An 8,885-nucleotide genomic window follows, 5' to 3' on the forward strand; every position below is an offset into this window, starting at 1 on the left:
TATGCAGCAAGGAGATGGTGAAGGCCGCCGGGCTGATGTAGCAAATAAGACGGATGTAGCTGATGAGAGCTGCGTGCTGGTGTGTGCGGCTTGCGGGAACCAGAGTGCCGGTATAAGAGTCAGTTGGATCTCGGCAGAGAGTTGCTAATATGGATACCTGAATCAAGGTGGATGATGAGGCGGGGTCCTAACGCGTTTCGTCATGTATCACGTGACTTTTTCAAAGGTGTATTCCTACCTCTAAGCTCAGCAGTATTTAAAGCCAAAGTGTCTCAAGGTGTACAGGTGTATATGATAAAAGATTAATCATTAAGAAACTGTTGTGGTTAAAAACATCGCCTCATATACTAAAGTGCCTGATAAACTTAGTAAAGGCAGTTTAGAAATATCTCAATAAAGTTGTTGTAAACATATACTACAGTCTATTACAAATAAACAGCTCATAAAGTCGGAATAAAAAATACAAGTGCAATATAAATAAACAAATAATAATGAAACATAATTGGAAATCTATATATAAACAATATAACTAAAAGTAAACAATTTAGACAATTTGGATCTCCACATGGCTATATCTGACATGAATTTATTCACAGAAATAATTGAGGATCATAGATCTAATAGGTTAAATCTATATCATAACTGATGTTCACTTAAACCATTATTTATAGATCTTTATATATGTATTATTATTGTTATTTTTATCTTTATTAGCCATCTGTGCATATAAAAATATTTCATATGCAAATAGATGTATAATATTAAATAATGGTTTAAATGAACATCAAAGCTCTTTATATTACCATTCAGTTATGATATAGATTTAAAGAGGGTGCAGCACAGAAAAGTCCTGTATCCCTACTGAGTGCAGGTAATGCATGTGTGAGATACGCAGATCTTGTGCAGAATGAATGGGTGATATTGTGAGAAAAGAGAAGAGATGTACAGTATGTTGGTGTAGTTTTGCAAATAGAATTGTATCAGAAATATTTTATATAGAAATTGGCAAACTATAGGCAGAGTGGAGCAGCAGAAGATTAATGTTTTGCATAGTGGGCAAGAAGGGAGGGACTAGGAGTGTGGTATCTGAAATAGTGGGGCTGCTGGGGTGAGTTCTACCACCACTCTAGGATCACTTTAACCACGTGCTGACCACTGGGACTTATAGTACTTGTACATCTGTGTACGACTGAGGGGGTGATTCAGACCTGATTGCTGGGCTGCTAATTTTGCTGTCCTACATTCAGATAGTCGGCGCCTCCAGGGGGAGTGTATATTCGTCATGCAAGTGTGCGATCCTATGTGCACACCGAGCTGCTAAAATCCACTTTGTGCAGTCTCTGCGCATCCCAGGACTTACTTCTACAGTGCGATCATAACAGGCTGATCGGGCCGGAGCTGATGTCAGACACCCTCCCTGAAAACGCTTGTGAACACCTGCATTTTTCCGGACACTCAAAGTAAATGGTCAGTTACCACCCGCAAACGGCTTCCTCCTGTCAATCACCTTGCGAACGCCTGTGCGAATGGATTTTTCGCACCATCCCGTCACTGACCAGCCCATTGTTGCTGTCCGATGCCCGCGCGCATTGCGGTGCATACGCATGCATAGGTAGTACCTGATCACCCGCTGAGCGAAAATGCACAGCAGCAATCAGGTCTGAATCACCCGAGTCTGAATCTGTGTGGTGTAAGGGTTCCGATACAGGTGTTCACAGCTTTTTATCAAATAATTTTAATTATGCTTCATCTGTGACTTTGTATATGTGTTTTCTGTGTATAAAGTTGCATCCTAGCATCTCTGGTACACTGTGAGTCGCTTTCTGGAGCATTTGCGATGCAATTACGATGCAAAATGTGATGGAAAAGTTGGCATGCCACTTGTCTCGGAGCGTCACACTTGCGTCAGATGCCTCTCTTAGTAAAGGTTTTATCATTTGGAACCCGCTTTTGTCATAAACTGTCAAAATTCTTAAAAAAGTTAAATCTAGTCCCTTCCTCACTGACCATTTTTGAAGCAGACATGTGACAGGTATACTAGCTCCATGCTGCCCCTCCAAATTAGGTTAGCTCTCACTGAGAAAGTCAAATTAAATAAACCCAAGACCAGGCACAGGCTAAGAACAGGAAGGGATACAGAAACCAGCAAGGCAGTTTCAAGGCAGAGTTCTTTCAGTAACTGACACCACCAGCACCAGAAACCTCAGCATGGCAGGTGACTTCTGGCAGCAGTAGATATACAGACAGAGAGGCCAAGCCTTCCTTGCCTTTTACCAAGTTGAGGGACTAATCACAAGCCTCAACAGATACAAGTCCCCTCCGATAACATAGTGCAGCTGAGCAGTAGAAACCGCTGGGACCATTGGCCAACATGACACAGCATTCCAGTCACTGGGGGATCGAGCCACAGCGGTGGCTCCTAACAGCAGCGTGGGGATGCAGGAACAGCTTTTTATGCAGGTGTCAGGACTCTGGTAGGAGCTAAAGGTGCATACACACAGCTTGCGATACTGATGTGTGCTCCTGTTAGGTTGGTATCGTAAGGCTAGATAGACTGTGCAGGCAAGTCAGTCTTGACTATGGCCCTCATTCCGAGTTGATCGGTCGCAAGGCGAATTTAGCAGAGTTACACACGCTAAGCCGCCGCCTACTGGGAGTGTATCTTAGCTTCTTAAAATTGCGAACGATGTATTCGCAATATTGCGATTACTAACTACTTAGCAGTTTCAGAGTAGCTCCAGACTTACTCTGCCTGTGCGATCATTTCAGTGCTTGTCGTTCCTGGTTGACGTCACAAACACACCCAGCGTTCGCCCAGGCACTCCCACCGTTTCTCCGGCCACTCCTGCGTTTTTTCCGGAAACGGTAGCGTTTTCAGCCACACGCCCCTGAAACGCCGTGTTTCCGCCCAGTAACACCCATTTCCTGTCAATCACATTACGATCGCCGGAGCGAAGAAAAAGCCGTGAGTAAAAATACTTTCTTCATAGTAAAGTTACTTGGCGCAGTCGCAGTGCGAACATTGCGCATGCGTACTAAGCGGATTTTCACTGCGATGCGATGAAAAATACCGAGCGAACAACTCGGAATGAGGGCCTATATTGTGAACAATCTAGTACATAGTATTGTCAAAATTGGCACTTAGTCAAAATCTCACTTAGTCAAAATCTCAAGTAAAGATAGTAAATATCAGTGGTTCAGGGCCCTGGGGAGTTCAGGGGAAATCGCAAAGTCAAAATTGGAGATAGTGTGTATCTCAACGTGTGTTACCTTTAGAGGGGACTTTGGTCTTCCATCAAGTGACTCTACAATCTCACACAGTCCCAAGATGGCTCAGTAGTGAACTGATTGACCATCTTGGGTTAGGGAATGAAGCCTTCGTAGAGAACAGGAATACTGAAGTCTGTGAAGTAGCTCACTCCTCTTTCAACTGTTTCCATGAGGCCTGCTGATAAAAGAGCCAGGGTCACTAACTTGTGCTTGCCCCCTGCCAAAACTTATCATTACTAATGACTGAGTAGTGATCCACAGAACCACTGACACTTCCTTGTTGAACATCCACTATCTAAGAAATAAAATAATGTTTTACATTTTTTATTAACAGAAATTAATCTTGCGCCCGGAGCAGGTGAGTTCAAGAATTCCATACACAAAGTCAAGTGTTCCTTCCCTACAGCTTCCTTTAGCTGGTCTGACTTTAACGGAAATAGCTGCATTGAAGCAGCGAGCCAGCTTATGGTTTAATTATTCGCTCATTTTGCTTTCCTTAAATGCAGAAAGTGTATGTTTCTGCCACGAGATATCGTTAATTATCATTTTCTGCCATTTTGTAAGGAAATTAATTCTACATCCATTCTATAAATCCACAGCGAGCCTGTAATCTGAATAGATATTCATATCGAGCATTCCCCACTCTCCCTTTAAGTGCATTCCACTAATTGTATACTAATGAGCGTTGGATAAATTAGAAAGCATCTTTCTCATGAAAGAATTATGAAGAAGTTTATGGAGGGCTGTTCCAGGCCTGGCCTCTCTCATGGAATCCCACGTACAAATTTGCACACTGTACTGTTTAATTAATGTGCTTGCTATAAAATAAACGGCTTCCCTCCCCGTACACACATTTAGATTATTTGAATGCTATTAATTTATATCGTTAAGAATTCCTTCCTAGTGTTTACCAGGTCACTGCCAGAGTAGCATGCGATGCTAATTAAAGCAAATTGGCATATGTAAATTCTAACAAAATTCAGATTTACATTTCTGAGTAATGAGGGGCATATATTTATTGCGCGATTCCCTTCTCTGCTGATGTCGATCCGAACGGTCAATCAGCGGACATGGACAATCGCCAATCCATCAGATAATCAACAAGAAACATGTTCAAAATGCGGACTTGTTGATCCAGTTAATTTTTTTGATTTGACTGGGCAAAAATCAAGGATTTCCTGTATGTTTCCCCGATCCCCTGACCCAGGCATCAGTAGAATGGGGAATTGCATAATACTCTCCTAATGTATTGCCCCCTTAATAGATGATGAGCAAAACAATAGTGAAATTGTGCATGAATCCAAATGTGGAGCAAAACAGGCTGTATCAAGTCCAAGGATATGATTATCAAGTTACACTCTTTTTATTTGCCACTCTTACTGCCATCAGCAGTTGTACCAGTCCCATCCTTGGTGTAGGAGATCCGACTGAAATGGGAAGAATATCTGCATAGGTGCAGCTGAGAATAGGATGCAGTTCTGTGTACACACGAACATTACATTTATTCTACTTGTGAACACCCTGTTACCACCCATTTCCTACTCAGCAATGCCAATCTTGTCACACAAGTGAAAGTGTCCATGATGTCTATGACTCGTAGGTACCGTAAGATGCTTATGCAGTCCACAGTCACCCACTTTTCTACAAAACCCTCAATCCATCCGCATTTGGAAAAGTGCGCAACTCAGAACTAGGGCCTGTAAGCTGAGATCATTATTTTACAGTAACACCTGCCTTGCCGTTTATCCCGTTATCATCCAGTCCTGCTGTCTTCAGTCACATCACCTTAGTCTGAATTACTTTGCCAAAGTCTGTTTGTTGTTAACCCCAGCCTTGCTGAGTCATCCTGCTGCTACACTAAAGATTAATACCTTGTGGTCTCCAGCCTATTATGTAAGCCCCTATGGCTAGAGGTTTAAGACCAGGCAGCATCTCAAGTACCGGCGAGCGCATACAGCTCTATGGGAACATCTCAATTACCTGTGAGCACATACAGCTTTATAGCAACAGTAGTCGCTGTTATTGGCAGTAGACCCTCTCACCATCTCTGGGGGTTCCCTTACAACAGGGGTGGGGAACCTCCGGCCCGCAGGCCGTATACGGCCCGCGAAGCCCTTTGGTGCGGCCCACCAGCTTGTGTCAGTGAGACACGCTGCCGCTCAGTCCGGCGGCAGCGTGTCTCAGCTGTCAGAACAGGGAGGAGAGCGCGGCTGTCGAGTGGGAGCGGCGGCGTGTAGTACTTCAAACCAGCCGCCGGTCCATGAGCCAATCAGAGCTCGCGGACCGGCAACCAATCAGGAGCCGCGCCTGCCGGTCCACGAGCTCTGATTGGCTGGTTTGAAGTACTACACGCCGCCGCTCCCACCCGACAGCCGCGCTCTCCTCCGGTTCCCACGGTAAGCAGCACGGAGGGGAGAGGGGAGGGGGGAGGGCATCTGTTTACCTGGCACTGTGGGGGCATCTGTATACCTGGCACTGTGGGGACATCTGTATACCTGGCACTGTGAGGGGCATTTGTATACCTGGCACTGTGGGGGCATCTGTATACCTGGCACTGTGGGGACATCTGTATACCTGGCACTGTGAGGGGCATTTGTATACCTGGCACGTGAGGGGCATTTGTATACATGGCACTGTGGGGGCAATTGTGGATCTGGCACCGCACTATTGGGGGCATATGTGTATCACGTCCCATTTTAACTGGCCACACCCATTTTTTTGGCGCGTGCGCGCCTCTGGCGTGCACACACAGTACCTCTAAGGGGCAGACCTACTGGGGTAATTTTTTGCGTTGAGAATTTTTGTATGGCCCCCGAAGGATTTTAGAAATATCCAAATGGCCCTCGGTAGAAAAAAGGTTCCCCACCCCTGCCTTACAACTATAAAATTATTGTTCTGTAACACGGCCGATGAGGCCGCAATGTATAATCATACATGTATTGTGACACTGTAGATGGTACCCCAACTGTAGCTGGTCCATTCTCCAGTGCTGCTTTGTTGCACATAAAGGCATGCTGTGTCTGACCGGGGACTGCTGAGTTCATTCAGTGGTGCTGCTGTGTCCTCAAGGAGTGCTCTGTCCATCCATACAGGGGCTGCTGTGTCCTCCAGGGGTGATCTGTCCATCTAGGCGTGCTCTGCCCCCGTGTAAAAAAATTTAAGGCAAAAAATATAATTAAAAAAATAAATTATATATAGATATATATATATATGTATACAGATCGGCGGCACTCCTAGGGAACTTTTATATTGGAAATAATGACAGAGACTGCGCCCTGAATCAAAGGTAACGTTTCAGCTATAATTAGCTTTCGTCAGACCAAACAAACACAATACAAAGTACAAACATTTATACCCCTCTCCTCACCTCGTGTTACCTGCTCCACGGACCAATGCGCCGGCGCGGGTGGATGTCGTCATCACGGTTACGTTCTGCACCAGACTCCAAACCACTATCCTGCTCCGGTCACATGACACCTCACCCTCCGTCATTCTCGGCCCGGATCGCAGGCGGGGGTGAATCCCGTCATCACGTACCAAACGTGAGATACGCTCCACGTCACTGCCGTGCCTCGGTCACCTAGGAGACCAAAACAAAAACATAAACATGACAATAAAGTGACATACCCCCTTAGACTAAATGAATCAATACCCAAACTATGCATCCCATCCATAAGCTTTTACATGATCATCCTGATAACCTCATTACCCGATCCACAAGTGGAATATAAGCAAGCAATGTAACCACCCCACTTGCAATGCATAGTTAATGTGAATATCACAAGAATGTTAAAACCCTTAGGTCTGAAATTTGAAACATCTATTGTAATCTAACATCATAATGTGACTGCCTAACTAACAGTCCTCATCTCCGATAGTTAAATAATCCCTATTTACAGAAAGCAATTCAATGAAAGCTGCTCATTCAAACCCACTGGAGCCTGGGTGTTTAAAAAATGAATCCACCTCGCCTCTCGTTGTAATAATAGCTTATCTCTGTTGCCTCCTCTAATAGATTCCGGTTGTTGATCAATGATCTTATACTTTAAGCTCGCTAAATTATGCTTATATTTGGCAAAGTGTCTTGCCACAGGTTGTGACAGACTTTCACCTCCTAAAGCAGCCCTGATGGCCGACCTGTGCATCGCCATTCTCTCCCGAAATTGTCTTACCGTTTTCCCTACGTAAAATAAACCGCAGGGGCAACTAATGAAATATATTACATGGGTGTTCGTACAGGTCAGAGTTTTATTAATCTTAATGAACCTCCCTGTATGTGGATGCGAGAAGCCTGGTCCCACCTCCATGTAACTGCAAGTTGTGCAGCCCATGCACCTGTAGCATCCAGGCTTCTTACTAAGAAAGGTTTTGGGGGGGGGGGGCATTCTTATAGCCAGAAATATCATTATGCACCACCAGATCTTTTAAATTCTTATTTCTAGTATAACTAGATAATAGAGATTTCTGTTTTAAAACGGACAAATCTCTATCAGTTGTTACTACTGGCCAACAATCTTTCACATGCCTTTTCACCTCCCTACTCACTGTTGACCATCTCTGTACAAATGGAATCTTATTCTGCATTGTAGTGGTTTGTGGAGCCTTCTCTTTTAATAATAGTTTCCTATCCATACTCAATACCTTAATTTTGGTCTGCATTAGTTCCGACCAATCATATCCCCTAGATTTAAATCTGAGGGCCATCTCCTGGATTTCTTTCTCAGTGTTGTCCAAATTATCTGAAATTCTGTGGACCCTCAGAAATTGGGAATACGGCAGACTATATTTAGTTGAAGGTGGATGGAAACTTGAGGCATGTAGCAGTGTGTTTCTATCTGTAGGTTTTTTGAATAAACTAGTGTGGATCTGTCCCTCACTTATAGATACTGTTACATCCAAATAATTAACCTGTTGTATACTGCTACAAGCTGTGAACTTGATGTTCTCATCCATCTGGTTAATTTTAGATAATGCAGTTTCAAATTCATTTTGTGTTCCTGACCAAATCAAAAATAGGTCATCTATAAAGCGAACAAAAAATAAAATCTTGCTCGCAATATTTGGATCTGAAAAAAATAACCCTTTCTCAATTGCAAACATAAAACTGTTTGCAAAGGCCGGGGAGGCACAACTGCCCATGGCACATCCCTGTCTTTGTTCGAACCACTTAAGTAGCTCAAGAAAAAACGTCAAATCCGGACCTGTTTATAGTGTGCTCGTGGACAAAAGATCTCTGGCAGCCTCTACACCCCTATCGTGGGGGATGTTGGTATAGAGGCTTACCACGTCCAGAGTGCACAACACACTATTAGAAGGCAACCCCGGTAAATCTGCCAATTTTGTAATTAAAGATGTTGTATCTTTTAGATACGTAGATTGAGCTTGAATGACCGGCTGGAAGTAATGATCTATATACTGGGAGACTCTGTAATATACAGAGTCCCTAGCAGAAATAATCGGACGACCCGTGGCACCTTTGCATTCTTATGCACCTTAGGAATGGTGTAGAACACTGGTGCCACCGGGTGGTCCTGCCATAAGACATCTGCTACAACTTTAGTGATGATCCCATTTCTGACTGCTTGTAATAACAACTGATGTAACTCATCATTATA

This window comes from Pseudophryne corroboree, chromosome 6 (assembly GCF_028390025.1).
Source record: "Pseudophryne corroboree isolate aPseCor3 chromosome 6, aPseCor3.hap2, whole genome shotgun sequence".
Taxonomy (NCBI): domain Eukaryota; kingdom Metazoa; phylum Chordata; class Amphibia; order Anura; family Myobatrachidae; genus Pseudophryne; species Pseudophryne corroboree.